The sequence below is a fragment of the Theropithecus gelada genome, chromosome 6, assembly GCF_003255815.1.
Source record: "Theropithecus gelada isolate Dixy chromosome 6, Tgel_1.0, whole genome shotgun sequence".
NCBI lineage: Eukaryota > Metazoa > Chordata > Mammalia > Primates > Cercopithecidae > Theropithecus > Theropithecus gelada.
Genome location: NC_037673.1, coordinates 166,846,863 through 166,868,493, shown reverse-complemented (window position 1 = coordinate 166,868,493; position 21,631 = coordinate 166,846,863). Strand labels below are relative to the sequence as shown.

Genomic DNA, 21,631 nt, shown 5'->3' with positions numbered 1-21,631 from the left:
GCGTAAAGACTTAAATTCTTCCAAGAATTCTGACTTCACAGACAATTCCCCTTCTGATTGTCTCCCAGTCTTGAACTTTAGGAGCACCTGTGTCTCAGGTGAGCCACCTCGGTGGCAACCAGAAAGACTTACCTACTATTTCCTAGAAATGGTGAGGTGCCACTTCTTATTCCCAATAATGTCAGAAGGAAATCCACGTCTCATAGTAGTGGGTGTCTGAGTAACAACCCAAAGTCTACCTGCCTCCAAAGTCTGTGCTGTCCTCATATGTCCCAAGCTGAGTCTGTGATTTGGCATTTGTGAAAGATACATGAATTGTTTATTAGAAAACCTGCCTTCTCAGAGCTTGCAGTGAGCCAAGATCCCGCCACTGCACTCCAGCCTGGGTGACAGAGCGAGACTCCATGTCAAAAAAAAAATAGAAAAATAAAGAAAAAAACAAAAGAAAACTTGCATTCTTCTCACATCCCAATTCCATCAGAGCCACAAGGTTTCTGCACGAATCTCTCTACATGTAACAGCTTTGAAATCTTTATTGACGTTCCATCCTTCATTTGATGGGAAATGTTTGCCCTAATTGGAGCACTCATGGAATCTACTTCACAAATTGCTTTTTACTATTTCCATATAGAGTGTAAGGTGAATATGTTTGTATTGGAGATGTAAGCCTGCACAGATTTTGATATTTCTCTTACTAAATTTGTCCCAAATTACTACTTTTTTTTTGGCCAAGAATCTTCACGTTGTTGGTCCTCTTCAATTCCTTATCGATACTGACGGGTATTTTTTTTTCCCCTCAGGTCCATTTGCCTTAAAGAAACAAAGGTTTGATGATTTGTGAAAAGGTTTCTCTGGGTGAGGATGATGTGTGTTAGGGGTGCGGGGCATGGGATTGGGGAGGATTAGCTGACCTCATGGACCAGATACCTGACTTTTGATCCAGACATCATAAAAGACTGGATTCCAATTTAGGTCCTTGCATCTTGACAAATGAATACTGGCCGTGGTCTGCAAGGTCTCCCAGGGGTCTTGGAAACCAAGATGGTCACACTCACAAATGCCAAGTTTTTGACAAACAATTTTAGCTCTGGGTTTGAATTTTAGCTCTACCACTTACTAGGTGTGTGACCACTATAAGTCATTCAAGCTTTTGGAGCCAGTTTCCTTACCTGGGGATAATATTAATATCCATAGCACAGAGTTGTTACAATAACAAAATGAGATGATGCCATAAACTGCTCAGCACAGTCCCTGATACCCAGTGAATGGCAGTGTGGCACAGACGTCCAGACCATACTCTCTGGGTTAGAAGCCTATATTGACTGTTAACTCTGCCTTCTACTTAGCTCTCTGACTATGGTGAGTTACTTAACTTCCCTGGGCCTAAGTTTTCTCACCTCTAAAACAGAGATATTCACAGTGTGTACTTCATAGAGTTGTGAGATTAAGATGAATTAGTAATTATGTGTAGAAAGAATAATGATATTAGTATAATTATTACTATTACTATTAACCATAAGCTCGAGGCAATAATGATCAGCTGGGCCCTACGGACAAGTCGCATATTGAGTAGGTACAGTCTGGAGATCTGGATCTGGGGAGAGGAAGGAGTATTATTTCAGGTAGGGGAATCAGACTTCCTCTGGAAATTGCTGGGTGCATGAACTTCAATTCTCCAGCCACAAATCTTTCTTCCAGGTAAATGTTTTCAGCTGAGTATGATTTGTTTTTGCTTAAACTTCACTTGAGTATCAGCCTCTAGCAGTCACAAAATCAAATGCAATTTTAGCTAGCTACTTCTGCTGCTCTCAGCTTGCTTGTTGCTGTGTAACCTGAAGTAAATGGAGAGGCCCCGTGGTGCAATGTCCCACAAGATCGGAGCAGTTCACTTAGTTATCTGAAAACACATGTGCAGTACGACATCCATGTGCCCTTGACTCAACAGGGCTTGCTGCGGCCATGGGGGCTTTCTGACTGGTTCTCCTGGTAAGGTACTGTCTAAACCTCATTTGGACAAACTAATTTGATAGGGGCCTCATTTTCCAGAATGTTCTGCTGCAGTTGGTATTAAAGTAATGCCAATAATTGCACTTGAAGTTTTCTTTTCTTTAAAAGGTGCAAAAGAGATGAAAGAACTCCTCAGAGCACCATCTCAGAGCTCCTGATTCTATCAGAAAGCAATTATTTAACCGCAAGATGGTTATGGTTCAGAGAGAAAATCATTACCATTCCCATCACTGACCAAAATGGGAAAATGATTCGTGTGTTCTTTATCTTAGCCTTTATCTTGGTGCCCTTTTGTAGGCACAGGATGGGTTTGTTTAAATTATATAAAGATAACAATTCGCGGTGGCTCAAGCCTGTAATCCCAGCACTTTGGGAGGCCGAGACGGGTGGATCACGAGGTCAGGAGATCGAGACCATCCTGGCTAATACGGTGAAACCCCATCTCTACTAAAAATACAAAAAACTAGCCGGGCGAGGTGGCGGGCGCCTGTAGTCCCAGCTACTCGGGAGGCTGAGGCAGGAGAATGGCGTAAACCCGGGAGGCGGAGCTTGCAGTGAGCTGAGATCCAGCCACTGCACTCCAGTCGGGGCGAAAGAGCGAGCCTCCATCTCAAAAACAAAAAAAAAACAAAAAAAAAAAGATAACAATTGCACAATAATAATGATATCTCTCTTCCTCCCTCCCTCCCACCTGTAATCTTTTCCTTTCCTTTCCTTTCCTTTCCTTTCCTTTCCTTTCCTTTCCTTTCCTTTCCTCTCCTTTCCTTTCCTCCCTTCCTTCCCTCCCTTCCTCCCCCTTCTCTCCCTCCCCCCGCCTCCCTGGCTCCCTCCCTCCTTTCTTCCTCCCTTCCTTCTTTCCTCTTCCTCCCTCCTTTCCTCTCTCTTTTCTTAGATATTCACAGTCCACCCAAACTCTTGCGCCTGTTGGACACTGCAGATAGATAAAAAGTCTTACCTATTAGGAAGTTCACAAAGTCTGAAATGTCCTTTAGGATTTTCAATTTGCAAAGTTTTGTTTAATCTTTTACATCTATTTGCATGTTGCAGTTTCTCAATAAATATTTGTTGAAAAAATACTATGCCACTCTCCATAATCAACTTTTGAATTAGGATACAGCATTATTTCTGTTTTACAGGTAAGAAAATGGGGGCAAAGAGAGGGAAGCTAAATGTCATCAGGATTTTCCATGGAGCAGGTACTGTGCTGGGCTCTGCACAGTTTTCTCCTTTATCTTAATTATTATAACCACTAATGATATTTTTAGTGGTGTCAACTTACATAGCAATTTTATTTTATTTTAGAGACGGGGTGTTGCTCTGTTGCCAGGCTGGAGTGCAGTGGCGTGATCTCAGCTCACTGCAACCTCCGCCTCCCGAGTTCAAGTGATTGCCCTGTCTCAGCCTCCTGAGTAGCTGGGACTACAGGTGCGCGTCACCATGCCCAGCTAATATTTTTATATTTTTTAGTAGAGACGGGGTTTCACCATGTTGGCCTGGATGGTCTCGAACTCCTGACCTCGTGACCCACCCGCCTTGGCCTCCCAAAGTGCCAGGATTACAGGTGTGAACCACTGCACCCGGCCATATATATACATATATATTGAGACAGGGTCTCACTCTGTTGCCCAGGCTGGAGTTCAATGGTGTAATCATGGTTCACTGCAGCCTCAGCACCCTGGGCTCAAGTGATCCCCCCACCTCAGCCTCCCAAGTAGTTGGAACTAGAGGCACAGGCAGCAAGCCCAGCTAATTAAAAAAATTCTAGACATAGAGGTCTCACTATATTGCCCAGGCTGGTCTAGAACTCCTGGGCTCAAGCGATCCTCCTGCCTCAGCTCCCAAAGTGTTGGGATTACAGGTGGAAGCCACTGTACCCAGCCCAGAGCAATTTTAGACAGATGCTGAAAGGTTAAAAAAAAAAAACAAACCCTCAGCGCATCTAGCTCTCAGGCCTTCTTTCAGAATCTATCATTGGGAAGAGGTGTCATGCTTTAAGCAGCACCTTGTGGAATCCAGCAGGGCTGGCTCTCCATCCCCAGGGTCTCTGTCCCTCAGGAGTTAATTCTCCAAGTCAGGTCTGCTTATTTGATTTTATTGTCAGCTCCGTGGAGACTGGGGAGGAAGGAGGGAAGACAGCTGGAGAGAAGCTTCCTGGTTTTCCCCTGGCATTTTAGAAACCCTAGGAACAATCACTCCAAGCGTTCTGGGAGATCAATTTTGGGAGGATCTTGAACCCTGCTTCCAGGATTCCGTGTCCTTTGGGATAAATTTCAGAACCTACTCTCCCAAAATTTCAGCCTGCAGGGTCCATTCTTCATTCTCCATCTCATCAACATCCCATACTAGGGTTCCAAGCTGACAGGTGGAGATGTAGGTCTCTGCTTAAAACAGGCTAGAGAATGGGGATCGATGCCTCCCAGCAGGGAGGAATAATGAGAACATTCATTAATGACTGCACCATGTTCCTGTGGATTGTCAGCACCAGTCATTTTTTGCTTTGAACAAAATGTAACTGTTGTCAATGGAAAGCCATTTGCAAATAAAACCAGTGAGTAATGATATTTAGATACCCATTGACATGTTTCAATTTTTACCTTCTTTGTCTAGAAAGGATCAGAATTTCAACAGAAATTCCAATTCAATACACACATTTATAATCAAACCTGTGGATGTAACTTAACTATTAAATATTTCCCTCCCTCCCTCCCTCCCTCCCTCCCTCCCTCCCTTCCTTCCTTTCTTCCTTCCTTCCTTCCTTCCTCATTGCTTTCTTCTTGGGAATAAATTGCCAGGTATGCTGCTAAATCCCCTACAATGCCCAGAACAGCCCCCATCACAGTGAAATATCTGTCCCAAGATGTCAGTGGTGCAGAGGTGGGGACAACCCGCTTTAGCGTTTATCCTAGGAATAGAACTGCTGTGTCACAGGATCTATGCACCTTTTACTAAGTATTGCCAAATGGTTTCCCAAAGTTGTTTTACTAATTTACCCCCAACCTAGCAGTATGTGTAAGAGCTCTCATTCACCATCCCCACATCGCCATTTTACAGATTAAAAACCTGAGGCTTTGAAGGGTATGGAGTAACTTGGATAAGGGTATAGAGTGACAAGGACATTAACAAATCTTTGAGCGTGACATAGATGTTATATCTCCCCGCAAGGACACAGCCAAGGAAGATAAATTCAGTCCTTCCATATAAGAGATATTTACAAAATCTTAATTACATACCAGGAAGTATACTTTACACATATCTTCTCAAATCTTCCCCCAACTGTACAAGATAGTTTCAGAGCCCACTTAATAGCATGGGCTTTGAAGCCAGCCAGAACAGACGTTAGGTCCCAGAGTGGTAATTCACTAGCCCTGTGCCTCAGGAAACTTACTTGAGCTTGCTGAGTTTCAAGTTTCCTCATCTGTGAAACAGGAACCATGGTAGACCTATGTCACTGTATCGTTGTGATAGAGATAACGCGATAGGCCATCCATAAATATTAGCTGTCATGGTCATCAGCATCACCACTCTCACTTAAGAGACTGGGAATAGAGCCTCAGAGTTTAAATTGCAAAAGGTCGCAGCTAGTAAGTGGTAGAACTAGAATTTGAACTCGGGTCTGTCTGACTCCAAAGTTCATCTCACTTTAACTGTGTCAAGTTGTGTACCCAAGAGGGGAGGACTCCTAGCCCCATCCCACCAGTTTAGACTAATCGGGGTTGGGTGGGGACAGCATGTGTGAATTACTAAAACTCGGAATTCATCAAACACTTTTAAATAACACATTTTCATGGTACCATGAATATTTAGTAACTCAGCTAAGTAAAACAAATGTTGTCAAGATATCAGTTGCCTGGGGACCTGCTATAATAGATAGTCTGGGATGATCTGTAATTAGAATGTGGACTGCATGAAAATGGCGATTCGACAGATTCTGAAAACAACCTCTTCTCTTACAAATTATAAATATCCCCTTTGCCATATTATTACTATCCATCTGCTTCACCCTCGAAGACAAACCAACTAAAACCTATTGCCCAGGCAAAGATCACAGATTTTGAATTAGTGGTGTCAGAATGAACAATGCTTGCCTTCCTACACCCTGTTTGCAATCAAATCCTCCAATTTCTCCTCTATTTTCTGCCCCCCTCCCTCCTGGGAAGACATTTGTCTTCAGAGGCTGGCAATGAGGCATTTGCCATTAGACACACTATGACATATTTTAAATATGCTCCAAGAAGCCGAGGCTAAATTACACTGGTGAGTTATTAAAAACAGCTCTCAGTGCTATTATTATTTATTGCATTTGCAACTCTCAGCAGCAGCTGATTACACTGCTTAATCTTATATTTTTTTAAAATTCCCCACCCTGAAATTAATTCTCCCCACAATGAATAAGCAAGGTCAGCCACACTGAGCATCCTTTGGAAGCATTTGGATTCTGGGAAGGAATTTGATGGACAGCCCTGGAGCAGAACCTCAGTTTCTCCAGGGGAGGAAGTCCTTCACTTGAAATATGGACATCTCTTTTCTGAACCCCTTAGAGAGGGAGTTCTCCAAATCACAGGTCTCACCACGCCAGTCCCTTCCATGCTGTCTCTGCAGCTGCCGTATGTTGCTGTCATTGAAAGACCTCTGTGATCTGGCCCCTGCCTCCCTCCCCAGCCTCATCTCTCATAGCCCCATGTCCTCATCCAGGACTCAGTCCTCGAAGTGACTTGTGTTTTGTTTCCAGTGCCAGGCTCTGCCCTCTGAGCCTTTGCATATGCTGGTCCTCTCGCCTGAAGTCCTGCCTCCACCCTTATTTTCTTGGCCAATACCCTTTCCTTCCAGAAGCAGCTTAGGGAATATCTCCTTAGTGAAGCTTCCAGTGAGGAATAGAAGGATTTCTTCACCACATCCATAAAACCGCACTCCTCCATCTATTGTAGCACTCAGCACACTGTATTGTCACTGTGTATTTGTGTCTCTTTTTTGTTATATTGTGAACTGCTTGAGAGCAACTGTAGTTTACTGTCTAAGCTTTACTGTCGAAGCTCCCAGCATAGGCCCAGCACAAAGAAAGTGCTTTGAGAATTAAGAGATGAAAAATAGAAGTAGTGTAGCAGTGCAGGAAGAGCCAAAGCTCTTGAATGAGGCATTTGTTCATTCACTCATTCATTTATTCAGCAAATATTTATTAAGCATCTATTATGAGCCAGGCTCTGTGCTAAGCACTAGGGACACAATGATTAAAAATAAATGGTTCTTATGCTAATGGCGTAATGGGGGAGACAGACATAACTCAAATAATAGCACAAGTGTATCATATAGGCCATGATTAGTGCCATAAAGAAAAAATACTCAGGGCCATGACAGCATAAAGATAAGGCCCAACCCAGGCTGGAGTTTGTATAGCGAGTTTCATCAGGGCTGCCCTCCTTGAGGAAGTGATGCTTTAGCTAAGAGCTGAAGGAGGAATAGCCATTAACTAGGTGGGAGGTAGGGCAAGAACATTTAAAGCAAAAGAGACAGCAAGGGTAAAGGTTCTGAGGGCTGTGGGGGCCTAAGTGCTGAAGAGGTGTGTAGGAATGAAGTAAAGGTCAGTACTAGGACTGGGGAACAGGCGAGGGTGGAGGTGGTGTGCGACAGATCAGGTTGGGAGACACCCAGGGGCCAGGCCATGCAGAATATTGTAGACTGTGTTAAGGATTTGTCTAGCCTGGCCACAGTGGGTTTTAAGCAAAGGAACAACATTTTGAGTGTGTATGTGTGTGTGTTTTAAACCATCTGCAATACAGAGAACAGAATGGGGGACAAGGTACACAGAGATTGTGGGGTATGAACTTCCAGACTGCCTCAGAAGACAGTGTCAAGGCGGTGTTAATGCCCAAAGGACCACAGGGAGGTGGGGAGACTTCCAGAGGTCCTCAGGGAGATACCTGGACCATGTGTCAGGTTCACAGGCCTGCTCCAGATGTCCTCTTCTTTTTTGAATTTTTTTAATTTTTTGAGACAGAGTCTCACTCTGTCGCCCGGGCTGGAGTGCAATGGCGTGATCTCAGCTCACTGCAACCTCCACCTCCCAGGCTCAAGAGATTCTCCTGCCTCAGCTTCCCCAGTAGCTGGGATTACAGGTGTGCTGCATTTTTGTATTTTAGTAGAGAAGGGGTTTCACCATGTTGCCCAGGGTGGTCTCGAACTCCTGAGCTCAGGCGATCCACCACTTTGGCCTCCCAAAGTGCTGGGATTACAGGCATGAGCCACCATGCCTGGCCCAGGATGTTCTTTCCCAAAGCAGAAGCTCCTGCTGGGGGAGTCTCAGCCTTACCTGGGTTAACCAAACTGGTGCAGGGAGAAGGGGCTCTGCTTTAGAGCAGAGCCCCCAGGGAAACTGAGCTCAGGCCAATTCTATAATTTACAGTTTATGCCTCTAGGGGAGTGAGGTCAGAGAACTGAACCCTTACCTGTAAGTTCTTGCCCTAACTTCTAAGTCCTTGGAAGGGTTAGGTCAGCCCATCCTAGGCTTAATTTGCTACCTTAGGAAGAATCAGACCATGGGAGGTCATCTACTTCATCGTTCAATTTCGTGCAACAATTCATTCATCCATCTCTCCCTTCGTCCATCTGCCCATCCATCCATCCATCCATCCATGCATTCATCCAACAAATATTCACTGAGAAAATATAAGAACCTGGCCTTTTGATCCTCAATATAGTATGTGTTCTGTGCTGGTCCACATCTGCCCAATTTGACTTAGTGTTTGTCGGCTATAGGTAAGGGATGAAGTCTGGCCCAGACTCTGTCAAAAAATTTTGTTCTTTCAGTTCTCTGGTTGCTGAATTGGAGCCCCAGGCAAACCCTGCATTCTTCTCTCCTGATTTAATTGGTCCATTATTTTAAACTTTTGTAGATAAGGGAATAAAAAAGTCAGTGGAATATTGTATTCATCACATTGAAATTAATATGCTTCATTACCACAAAGACAAGGAGTATGGTTGTAATATTTTCTCAAAACTTTTAATTGAACAGAGCATGGGAGGGGGAAAAGTGAAAATGAAAAGCACCAAGCTCGGATGTTGTTTTTCACTTTCTCAAAATGTGCGCTGTTTGTGATCCACTCATCTCATTAGTGTTAATTATGACCTAAAATAAAATGGCATTTAACACTGTGCTGAGACTTTAATTAAAGCCAAACCTTCATACCCAGGAACTCTCCGAAGTCCAAGATAGTTACTCTAAAATGGTATAAGCTTCTGCTGAGCCAGCGGTATCCACACACTCACTCCATCCCCTGCTGCTGGAAGCCCGATACTTCAATCCATCCACCATCCATCCATCCTTTCAACAAATTAATTTAAGGTAGTTCTGGGGAAAGAAAATGAATATTTATTAAATATCACTCTATTACTTTAAATGCATTCTTTGTAACCTAATGTAGCACCAAGGACCTAGGAATATTCAAGTAAGGATAGTGAGTAGTAGTGTATGCATTATCTCATTTAATCTTCAAAAGAGTCTCATGAAGTAAGGACAAATTGTTCTATCTATTTTACAAGAGGTGAAACTGAGGTCCAGAGAGGTTTGAAACCTTGCCCTAAATCATATTCATGGCATGTTTTCCTGCTTTACACTGCTGAGCTAGAAAGAGTAATCTGAATTATCTAAATGTATTCATTCGTTCATTCATTCATTCATTCATTCATTCGAGATCGCCCACTATGTGTCAGATCTATGCTAGGGGCTAGAGAGACCCCAGTCCCTTTATTCACACGTTCAGTGAAGCGGGCCAACAATTGGTAGAGATGACAAGACTGTGATGAGAAAGAGAAGCAGGAGGGCTGTGGGGCTAGGATGCAGGGACAACCAGCCCAGCCTGGGAATCCAGGAAGGGTTCCCCAAGAAGGTAAGACTAGTGGAACAATTTTATCCATAATTCCTACAGAAGGACCCACCCAGAGGGTGGCCTAGTGATTCTTTCAGAGATTATGGCAACCCCAAAACCAGTTTCCCAGAAGCAAGCATGGTGCAGGGCCCATCCAGCCAGACTGCAGATAGCCTGCGCCTGGGAACCACCTCCAGAAAGCATGCTAATGACTGACCCCAGTCATCTGGGCTTCCTGGCATCAGAATCTGTGGATAATACTGAAACATTAGTGTCTCAAACAGATTAGGCACTAGTAAGGAGTGGCACACCTCTCCTCCCACATCATGGGTTCCCAACTCTTGTCTGGTTTCTGAGTTCTGGAACCTGAGCCAACCATGACAGCTGCACTGGGTTCCTCCCCTGTATGCCAATCTCTTTATTTGAAGGAAAAGTAAATGCAAGAGAGCAGTTACTGATCTGGTCAATAATTCAGAGATTTCTAGGGCTGACATGGTGCTGGAACAACCAACCTGCTCATCGACAGGGGAGGAGGCTGTGGCCCAGACCAGGCAAGCCACCTGTCTCGTGTCATACAGCAGAACCAGCCCAGGACTCCTGACTCTAGTCTGGTGGTAATTCCTTTGTCCTAGCAGGGACCAGTGGAGAACCTTTTAGGAAAGGTCGGGATGCTGAAGAAAATGATTCTTGCCCATAGATTAGCTTCCTGTTTACCAAACTTTGCCTCCCCTCCTTACCTGCCCTCCCTGGCCAGGAGCCTGGCTGCACAGCTACTCTTTCTGCCTGTGACTTGCGCATCAGCTCAATACTTAACCTCTTAGAGAGTTCTCCTTTCAAGCTTCATCCTCAGGGAAAAGGGACGCAGTTTCAAGGAAAAGTGCATATTGCATTTCTGCAGCCTCACATCTACTACCTGTGATTTCCCGTAGGGATAAAACCTGTGAATTAGTGGCCAGTGTGATCCTTGGATAATCCCGCAATCACTGTGATTGGTTTGGGGATGGACATGTGAGCCCATCGGAGCCAATGAGATTCTGTGAAATGTTGAAGTTCAGTTACATGAGCCAATAAATTCCCTTTTGTTTAAGTGATTCTGGGTTGGGTTTCCTGGTACTTGTAACCTAAAGAGTCCTGAATGACGAAGTAATAAAAACAGTAACTCGAGTAATATTAATTGGCTGCTTATCTGGGCTAGGTACTGTGTCAAGTTCTTCCATTTGTGAACTTATTTGGCATTCCCAGCAACTTTATGGGATATTCAATATTGTTGTCCTTACATTGTGCCTAGTGAGGTTAAAATAACTCAGACTGCTGCCAGCATGTAAATGACGAAGCTGGGCTTTGAACCTGAGCAGCCTGGCTCTAGAGCCCATGTTCTCAAACACAGTGCAGTGCTGCCCCTCGGCACATACTCTTGTCAGCTAGAGCCCCAGGAAGCTTCTCTTCCATTTGCTGGTCTGGTAGAGACACAGTTCCCAACTCAGTCAAATTCTCAAGAAGGACTAGATGAATTTCATTAGGTCTCCATGGAGAAGGCAGTTTGCTTGCGGAAATTCATCCTTCCCAGGGACCTGTCTACCACACTATGCCTGAACTTCTATCATTAGATATGTGTATCTTTGGATTGCTAATAGTAATTACGGTTATAATAATGACAGTTTTTACTTTTTTTTTTGAGACAGTTTCACTCTTGTTGCCCAGGCCAGAGAGCAATGGCACGATCTCGGCTCACCACAACCTCTGCCTCCTGGGTTCAAGCGATTCTCCTGCCTCAGCCTCCTGAGTAGCAGGGATTACAGGCACCTGTCACCACACCCAGCTTATTTTGTGTTTTTAATAGAGACGAGGTTTCTCCGTGTTGGTCAGCCAGGTCTTGAACTCCTGAACTCATGATCCACCTGCCTTGGCCTCCCGAAGTGCTGGGATTACAGGCGTGAGCCACCGCGCCCGGCTGACGGTTTTCACTTTTTAACATACCTGTTTCTTACCAGGCCTTTCTTTGAGCACTTTGTATATATTGTCTCATTTACTTCGTAGAGAAGAGGAAAATGAGGCCAACTATCATGTTGGAAGTCATAGAACAATGATGTATTCACTTCCTCAGAGTCTGCTGAAGGACACACCCTGGCTTCTGGCCTCTTGGGCCTGCAGTCTCCTGGAGGGAGAAGTGGGCAGGGGCTCAGTGAGCAGACCACCTGAGGATGGCCAAATGGAATCGCTGCTGCAACCACAGATGCTGGGCCAGAGAGGCGAATCAGGTCCCTTGGTCTGGCAGAGATCAAGAGTGAAAGCAGGGGGCCGGGCGCGGTGGCTCAAGCCTGTAATCCCAGCACTTTGGGAGGCCGAGACGGGCGGATCACGAGGTCAGGAGATCGAGACCATCCTGGCTAACACGGTGAAACCCCGTCTCTACTAAAAAATACAAAAAACTAGCCGGGCGAGGTGGCGGGCGCCTGTAGTCCCAGCTACTCGGAGGCTGAGGCAGGAGAATGGCGTGAACCCAGGAGGCGGAGCTTGCAGTGAGCTGAGATCGCGCCACTGCACTCCAGCCTGGGTGGCAGAGCGAGACTCCGTCTCAAAAAAAAAAAAAAAAAAAAAAAAGTGAAAGCACAGATTTCTTAAGAGCCAGCAACTAGCAAAAAGTCCAGATGAAAGTACCCCAAAATGTTAATGCTGGATTTCTTTGCCGTTTGGGTTATTTGAGATACTTATTTTCAGTCTTTCATATCTTTGCTATATTTTATGCAATGAGCTGACTTACCCTTATAATTATAAAGAAAACAAAACAAAACAAAATCACAGCCCATTATGAAAATTATAGTAGGAACCAGTAATAAAAGGAATCAGGCATTCTTGGAGGTTCCTTGGAGTGGCTCCAGGGCCAGGGCAGGAGATGCTCAAAGTGAGCCTAAGCATCTTTTGCTGCCAACAGTGAAGAAGTGCACACACACACACACACACACACACATGCAAACACACACAAAACCCAAACCCCTCAATGATAGGGACATAGGAGCCAACTGCAAGATCTCCCAGTAGCCAAAGGTGGAATAATTTGAGCAACAAAAGAAGTAAAATACGATTGCATTATAACCCAAAGTGTCAACATAAATATCCTTGAGCTCATATTAATATAAACAAATCTCTTATGCAGAATAATTCCCAATAATTCATGAAGATGGTTCACTCTCAAAGAGGGTCTATAACTTTCACTCCTTCAGTGTGAGTTGCACACAGTGACTTCCTTCCAAAGAGCCAAGAGAGGAAGGGAGAAAAATGATTTCACAGCAGAGAAACCTGACAAACACGACCTTAGCCAGGTGATCGAGGTCACCATCAGCAGTGGTAGGTTGTGTTGATAGCATGCACTCTTCAAATGATGTGATGTGAATGACACTTTACCTCTGTGCTCTTCCTTCCCAAACCCCAGTGCAATCATCAGAAAAGCTTCAGATAAGACCCAGTTGAGGGACATTCTACAGACATCTGCCCAATATCTCCTTAACATTGTCAAGGTCACCAAAACAGGGTCGCCTAAGAAACGGTCACAGCCAAGAGGAGTCTAAGGAGACACGCCTACTAAATGGAATGTGGGATCCTGAACTAGAAAAAGGACTTCAAGTAAAAACTCAGGAAGTCTGAGTTAAGTATAGACTTGAGCAAATAATAACATTGCAACATTGGTCCATTAGTGGTGACACTGGTTAACCTAAGCTGTTACCAACGGGGGTTGCCGGGTGTGCAGGATTTGGGAACTCTTTTACTATCTTTGAAGTTTTTCTGTAACTATAATTTAAAACTATTCTAAAATGAAAAGTTTGTTCTGAAAAGCTAGATAGGAACAGAGCATGGCAGGAGAAACAGGCATATTACAAAGGCTTGGGATGATCTCTCAGGTCAGCCGAAAAAATGGTTTAACTCCCAGTGACTCTTTGACTTTTTTCCCAGAAAAAAATCTAGATTTCTGTAAATAAATCTGTCTGCTGGACTGGAAGGGGACAAGGTTATTGGACCTAACTGGCCTTCCCCAAATCCCACAGGGGCCTCATGGCAGTTAGATTCATTAATTCAGCATTTTCTAATGATTAACACTGATCAATAAGCCACTGGGTCTGTTCTTTAAATCAATTGCCCCATTAATGAGAATGAAAGCACCATTTTATTACCCAGGCCCTGGCCCTTTTGCAGAAAAGGCTTCTGGGGGTTTGGGCTTCCATTCCCCGTGCTGTGTATTAGGTTAATTACTCTCCCACTCAGGTCTTCCAAGCCTGATGCCTGTGACTTGGAACAAAATGAGCTGAAGGGAAAGACTTCTAGAAAAATGGGTTAGAGGCTTTCACCGAGTGAGACACTCAGTTAGTTCAGGAGTCAACTAAATTTTACCCAGGATCTTCTGAGTGCTCGGGCTGCTGCTCAAATGCTACCTCTGTAGAGAGACCTCCCTTTACCACCTTGTCTAAAATATCAATTCCCCCATGCTCTCTTGCCCCTGCTTTAGTTTTCTTTGAAGTGTTTATCACTACTAGATGTTATATTTAACTGTTTGTTTGTCTTTTTGCTTTGCTCCCCACTAAACTGAAAACCTCTTGAGGACAGGGCGCCTTGTCTGCCTTGTTCACCCCCAAAATATACCCAATAGTAGATCTCAATAAATAGTTTTGAATAAAAGAATGCAGAGAGCCGGGTGTGGTGGCTCATGCCTGTAATCCTAGCACTTTGGAAGGCCGAGGTGGGTGGATTACCTGAGCTCAGGAGTTCGAGACCAGCCTGGTCAACACAGTGAAACCCTGTCTTTACTAAATACTCAGGGTACAGAAATGAATGGGACTCAGACTCTACCCTCCCAGATCTTATAGTGCGGTGGGGAGATGAGCACTTTAACAAGGCGGAATTATAATGCAGAGAGGGAAATGCTAGGGAGGGGGCCAGTGAGAATTGAAGAGAGTAACTGAGCCTGTTTTGGGAGGTTAGGAAAACCTTCCTACGAGAAGGGATATCTAAGATGACCTGCAGGTAGAGCAGACATGTGCCGGAAGAAAAGAAGAGAAACAGAGCTGTTCAGGCACAGAGTGCAGGATGTGCAAGAGTGGATGGGGATGCAGGAACAGGAGCCCATTTGTCGGCATGGCCAGAACAGAGTGTAGGGGAAGTCACAGGATGAAGCTGGAGACATGGGCAGGGCAGATCACAAGGCCTTGGCAGTGTCTGGCTAACACTGAGGATGGGATCCAGGAGGTAGTGGGGACCTGAGGGAGAAAGTGGCATGGTCAAATTTGTCTTAGAAATATGACTTTGTTTGGAGTGTGTGGACAGGATTGGAGGAGAGTACAGACAGGGTTGAAGGAGGGTGTAGATAGGATTGGAGGAGAGTATAGAAAGGGTGGTGGAAGGGAGTGTACACAGGGCTGGAGGAGGTGGCAGGAGTGAAGGCACAGGCCAGCTGGGAGCAGTGCAGAGATCCGTGAGACACGATGGTAAAGCTGCTGGGCCATGGTAGATGGGAAGGAGAAGAGAGAGATGTAGGTGCAGACTCTCAGAGGGCAGGATAAACAGGATTTGATTGATTAGGGGTGGAGGGGAGGAAATGTCAAGGTTGACTCCCAGGCCTCTGGTTTGGGGACCAGGATGTAGGTGGGGTCCCCTGAGTGGGGATCACTGAGGCAGGACAGACTGTAAGATGACCTAAGGGTGAATTTAGTTATATTTCTCAGGCAAGGTGCCTTTGATGAGAAATCCAGAACATTCTCTTTCTGTTCTTCTAACTCTGGCAGTACCCAAACTCCTTGTCTTCTGTAGGAGAAACCCTGGATTTGGGCTAAAATCCCCCTTGGCTGGCCTGGTGTAGCTGCTGGGGGAGAGGCAGCTGGGTGGAGACGAAGCCCAGGCACCCTCCTTTCTCCTGCTGAAACCCAGCATGCACCAGCTTCAGCACAGTGGGAGAGCAGCCTCCGTCCATGGGACTCCGGCAAGTCCAAGTTGGAATAAGCAAGTGTGGGATGATTTAAAGGCTGGGACTTTAAAGTCAAATACCCCAGAATTTCAGTCTGGCTCAGATATTTAGCAACTGTGTGACCATGGACAAGTTATTCTGAGACTCAGGTCTCAGTCTGCCAAATGGAGCTGACATATTCCCTCGGGAGTCGTTGAGAGGATCAGAACCAACACCTGAGCCAGGATGATCTGAAATACCACATAGTGCTTCTTTCCCCGGTGTCTTCTTCCCTATCCCCTATTCCTGGTTCAAGAAGTGGTGAGATGGCCTCTCCCAGGTGTCCTCAGGGTGGCTTTTAGGCAAATGCCAAGAAAAAGAGAAGAGCAGCCATGAGCCCAGTTTTTGAGTTTTAAGGAAGACTTTGCAACTCCCATTCTTGGCTTTCCAAAGCCCAGTCCTTGAAATGCTCAAGCAATAAGTTGGATGCCTTAACCAATAGATCTTGAAGAATATGTGAGGGTGTGTGGGATAGGTTTTTCTCCAGGGAGTAGAGGAAGATTCTCTGGGCTGGAGGGAAAGGAGGATAGACAGAGGAGGAACAAAAGACTCAAATGCTGAGAGTGTTTCTGACTCCACTCTCTCTAGGACCAGGCGAGGGCTTTTGCCCATGATCTCGTGATGACAGAACCTAAGCTTTTAAGTAGGCTTTGAGATTCAGGACAAGTGGGCTTGGTGTCTCTTCCTGGGTGTAGCTTGGGGAGGTGGCAAAGCTTCTGGCTCTCCTCTACTCCAGGACTGTTTGGTGGCAGGAAGGCAGGAAAGGCCCCAGTTCTCAGATTGGAGAGGAGACTCTTCGGGAGATTAGCATCTCCTGGAGAAGGACAAGCAGAGACCTGGGCAGTCTTGGAAAGGCCTTGCGGTTCATCATGGAGGAAATGGGATGCTCTGGTGTATTCAGGGCTGGAGGCAGAAGAAATGTAGTTCCAGCACAGCCTTCAGTGACGGAGAGTCATTCCTCCCCCAGGTAGCTCTTTCCTCACTAGTGCCAGGACACCTTGTAAATTCTCTAGTGGGAAGAGAAGGGAAAGAACACCCTACATAGACTGCAAACTCTTTGCACTGGCTGAGCTTACCGCAAATAAACTAAAACTAAAATATCCATGCCCAGCAGAATGAGGACCCAAGAAAGAAGTCAAGTTCAGTTACAGAAAAATAGAAGCTACCTTTCTGCAATACCTGGACTGGATGCCTGAAGTCTGCTACCTACAGTGTGTCTACATTCAGTAAATGCTGGCTATGCTCATTTGATAGCGGATTGGTGTCTTCCCCTGACTGGAGTGCAGATGGCAAGAAGGAGCCTCCACTGTGTCTACAGCCAGGCCTGGAGACAAGCAGTGACTGCTGCGTTGTGCTCAAACCTTGCAAGGAAAGGTCTATGTTGTTTGAGAGGAGAACAAAGAAGTAGAAATTGATGTTGGAAAGATGTGTGAGTTCCTCCCGGGCAGGTTGGGGTCTGATTCCTCTTGCAATCTGTGGCATTCAGCACAGCCTCGATATCCAATATATATTTGTGGGTTCAAAAATGAGCATGTGCTGAATGAATGAACGAGTGGGTAGGTGTGAACCATATGCTTTTATGTTGAATTGCAGCGATGAGAAGGGTATAATATGGGGCTGGGGGAGCAGTAGCCCATGTGTCTTTTTGGCCTCAGCCCCTTTGCTCTCCTGGAGATCAGGCAAGTCCTCTGCTGGGTCAGGAATGCAGCTGCTGAAGGCCCCGGGGGAGGTGCAGAACTCGCATCTAACCTCACTGCTTGTGATCTTAAGACCTCTGCTCCTGTTCACCCAAACAAACCATGGATGGCAGCATCTTTGGGATTCCCCAACTCCTAGAACTGTGGAGATGGCAAGGGTCTCAGATGCCATCTAACATCACTCTCTCATTTTGCAGGCCAGGAAACGTCAGACCTACCTTGGCCAAGGTCAGACAGGAAACTGTGATGGATGTGACATTCTGAGTCACGCATGTCAATGTACATGCAGAAACACGTACCCACGTGTCCCCACATGCACCACAGTGGAACACACAGACCCCTGTGTGGGCCCCCCGACATGTGCTTCCCATCATGGATGCCCTCAAATGTGGAACTCAAGCCTCACCTATCCTCTCCTTTGAGCTCCAGACTCATGCCGTCTCCTCAACCTTTCCACCTGGGTGGCTGACAGGGTGCTCAAACATATCAGGTCCCAAACAAACCCTTGATTTCTGTCTCACCAAATGCCCCTGAACTGATCTTCCAGAAAATGCCCATTCTATGACATCAGCCACCTAGGTGTCATCTGAGAGCGTTCTCCTTCCTCACCCTTCCAGTCCCCAAGGAAATCCTCTGCAGGCTCCATTGGCTCCATCTCTGAGATAGATCCCAAACCTCGACTTGGTAATCTCACTGGTTCTTTTGCCACGTGAGCTTTCTCTGTGAACAGCGAGCCCATGCTGGCTCCTGTCCAGGACACACAGCAGTGAAGGCACAAGAGTGGCCAAGGACAAGTCTGCTGAGCTCTGCTGGGCACAGAAGGAGGGATAGACTGGGCACAGCGGGAGGTCGGGGAGTTCCACTGGTCAGGAGCCTGGAGCTCCACCTTGGTGGGACTCTGGGGGCCATTTGACAAGAAGAAGTAGGGGACCCCTCCCTTTCTTCCCATGTCGCTAGAGGCAGACACTAAGCCCAGGGTTGAAATCCACAAATGGGTGAGACAGGAACATGGGACAGGCCTGGAGTCCTGGTCTCCCCTCACCCTAGCTCTTCAGCTGCCACCCAGCTAGTCAGGGAAGGACATAGGAACAAATATCATTAGCTGGGTGTCTCCTGGCAGAAACCATAAATCACAAAAAGTGTTATGCTCCAAACCCAGACTGGCACCGCACTGTGATTTACTTTAAGTAGACAAATGAAAGTTTTTTTATAAAAATCATTCTCCTTTAAATATTAAGGGGGGAAAGTTTTCCATTTTCTTTGGTATGGTTTTTATTATATCTTGAGGGCAAAGACTTCCAATTTCAAAATGGAAATCAATGAGAAACATGATTGAATTTAGGAAACATGGTTTTACAGCCAACAGTTTTGGGCTGTGCCAGAAGTTCTGAAGGCTATAACTATATCTATAATTCATACTAATATTTTGACGACTTGAAAAGCAGCTGGGTCTTAGTTTCCTGAGAAGCTAACTTCAAGTTGGTAATGTCCTGTGTTCTTTGGGAGCCAGAGATACCTTTAGACGAGCTTATTTCCTTGCATCTTTCTTCATGCTCCTCCCACCTCTGTGGGCCATGGGAACGGTTAGATGGGCTAATGTGCCTAAGAAAATAGGCCAGAATAAGCAATAAATGGCAGCTCTTATGATCATTCTACTCCTGGAAGGAGCTCAAAGGGGCCAGGAAAAAATTCAGGGGCCTATCAGGAGATGAACGGTGGAGATCTGAGGACACAGAAGCAGTTCTGTTAAAAATAATGCCAAAAACTGAAATTACTTTTGCACCCACCTAATAATAGTCAAAGCTCTTATCTCAGTTAGGGTTCTGAGAGAAGATGAAAACACAGGACAAAAAAGCAAGGAGTCTTGTTCCAAGCCTGGTTCCAGATAAAAAGCAGAGTATTCCTGAGGTGTGCATGTTAACTCCTCACTGCCTCCGCAAATTTTTAAGATTTTGGATCTGCAAGATTCTGGGAAGTCCTCAGGAGAGATCTCTCTATAGAAAGAAGGAGAAAGGGAGAAAGGAAGGAGAGACTCTGCCAAAAAGTGTTAATGATGCTTCTCTCCATGCGGTAGGAATTCAGGCGATGTGGTTTTTCTTCTTTCTAGTCGCTGTATTTCTCAAATTTTCCATAGCAGACATATATTGTATTTATAATAGAGGCCAAGATTCCTGCACTGTCCCTTGTATTCTCCCCTACTCCCACCCATGCCTTTGTTATAAGTCCCTCTGAAGTATCCTAATTTGGGTGTCCCTCTGTTTCTTGTGGGGATCCTGACACCCACCCACCATGAATGGAAGGTAATTATGACCGTGAAGAGAGCAAAGCAAAATGATACTGTGAAGTCCTAGTGAGAGGCGGCTGCTTTCCAAAGGCTCTTAGGACAATGCCCACCTACTTTGGGTTAAAAAAAAAAAAGTGATCAGAGAAGACTAGCTCATATTAGACAAGCATTAAAGTCACGCAGGCAAGAAGTACCACTTGGTCCTCGAGCAGTCAGGACTGAGAGGCTAGGAAAGGAGTCCCTCAGTGCCTGTCTCAATGCTTTTGATGCTGGGCCCGGGGACCACTGAAATAAGCTCACAAACCAGAGGCCCCATGACTTTGGAAACATCAGCTTAGATGGCTGCTTGTGATCTGTCAGCTGTGAGGCTGTCTCAGTTTCTAGGCTCCCAAACCCCCAACAGGAGCCTGAGAATGGTTATATGTTCAGACCCATTGTGGAAAACATGGCTGTCTTGGGAATTTGGGACTGGTGCAGTCTTTGCAGTGACCGTCTCAAATGCAAATCTGATGGAGTCACTTGGCTCCACTGATTTCTTCTTCCATTCTCTTGCTCACTCACCAAGTATGTCGCATGCTCCTGCTGTGGCCTGGATGCTGTGCTAGACTCTGCAGCTTCAATGGTTCACAGGACAGACCCTTCCTCTGCTGCCCACTACCGGCAGGAAGGGCAGGTCTGTACACACGATGAGATCTGTGTGATTCTCCCCTCTCCCTCTGCGTCCAAAACTCATCTGCCATTTCTAGGAAAAGCGATCTCTATGAGCTGTAGTTTGAATACTTGTCCCCTCAAAAACTCACGTTGAAACTCAATCTCCAATGTGGCAGTATTGTGAGGTAGAATCTTTATGAGGTAAATCTATTTATGGGTTAATGATTTAATGGATTATTTGTGGAGTGGGACTGGTGGCTTTTTAGGAGAAATCTGAGCTAGCACACTCAGCCCCCTCACCATATGATGCCCTATGCTGCTTTGGGACTATGCAGAGAGTACCTGCCCCCAGCAAGAAGGGCTCACCAGATGTGCTGCCTCAACCTGGGACTTCCAAGCCTCCATAACCATAAGAAATAAATTCCTTTTCTTTATAAATTGCCTAGTTTCAGGTGTTCTAAGCAACAGAAAAGGGACTGAGACACTATGTAACATCCTATTCTCTTTTACTTCTTTGGTGGAATCCCCCATGCTATTCTTTTTGGTCTTTGTGCATTTGCTTATACTGATCCCTCTGCCTGCAATGCCTTTCCTTTAGGTTCAACTGAGGTGATACCTCCTCCCTCTAGGTCCCTGCTTAGATAACTCTTAGAGAGCCTCGTGAGGACTGTATCCCAGCAGCTATCACATCTGTGTCCCTGTCTGTGTCCTGCCCTGGGTTTTGAATGTTTTGAGGCCATAGCCTGGGTATTATATTCATTTCTCAGCATGCCTGGAGTCCAGCAGCAGGTCTGGCATGGGTTGTTGTGCAGTCAAGGTTTGCTGAGTGGCTGAGTGACTGTGAGGACGTCCAGTGCTGTGCAGCCTGGTGGGAAGGTCATCTGATTGCACCAGTCTGCAGGTACACATGTGTACTCTTACAGCAGCTTGTTTTGACTAGCTCCAAAGTCTGTCTCACTCTTTTTAACCAAAAACTTACCCCCAACAGTTGGAGATCTTAGGGGATGGGATAGGTTATTTCTGTAGGAGCTGGGGAAGTGTGAGGGACCTAGAATGATGTGGGGAAGCTGTCCATCCTTGGGAAAGAGTTAATCTCAAGGGTTGTCAGGGGCATTTGACATGGAGCCACAGAGCTGGAGGGCCC

At 45.7% G+C, this 21,631-nt stretch overlaps 1 protein-coding gene across 7 annotated transcripts in view; it reads right to left on the bottom strand.

The window, feature by feature from the left end:
• KCNIP1 (potassium voltage-gated channel interacting protein 1) overlaps positions 1–21,631 on the bottom strand; it is a 385,234-nt gene that overhangs the window by 54,700 nt on the left and 308,903 nt on the right. Inside the window, exon 2 of one of the 7 annotated variants that reach the window (XM_025388844.1) lies at positions 9,188–9,349. The exons of the other annotated variants lie outside the window; for them this stretch is intronic. The gene's annotated coding sequence lies outside the window, so the exon portion shown is untranslated. The remainder of the gene's footprint in view (positions 1–9,187; positions 9,350–21,631) is intronic. 7 annotated transcript variants of the gene reach the window in all.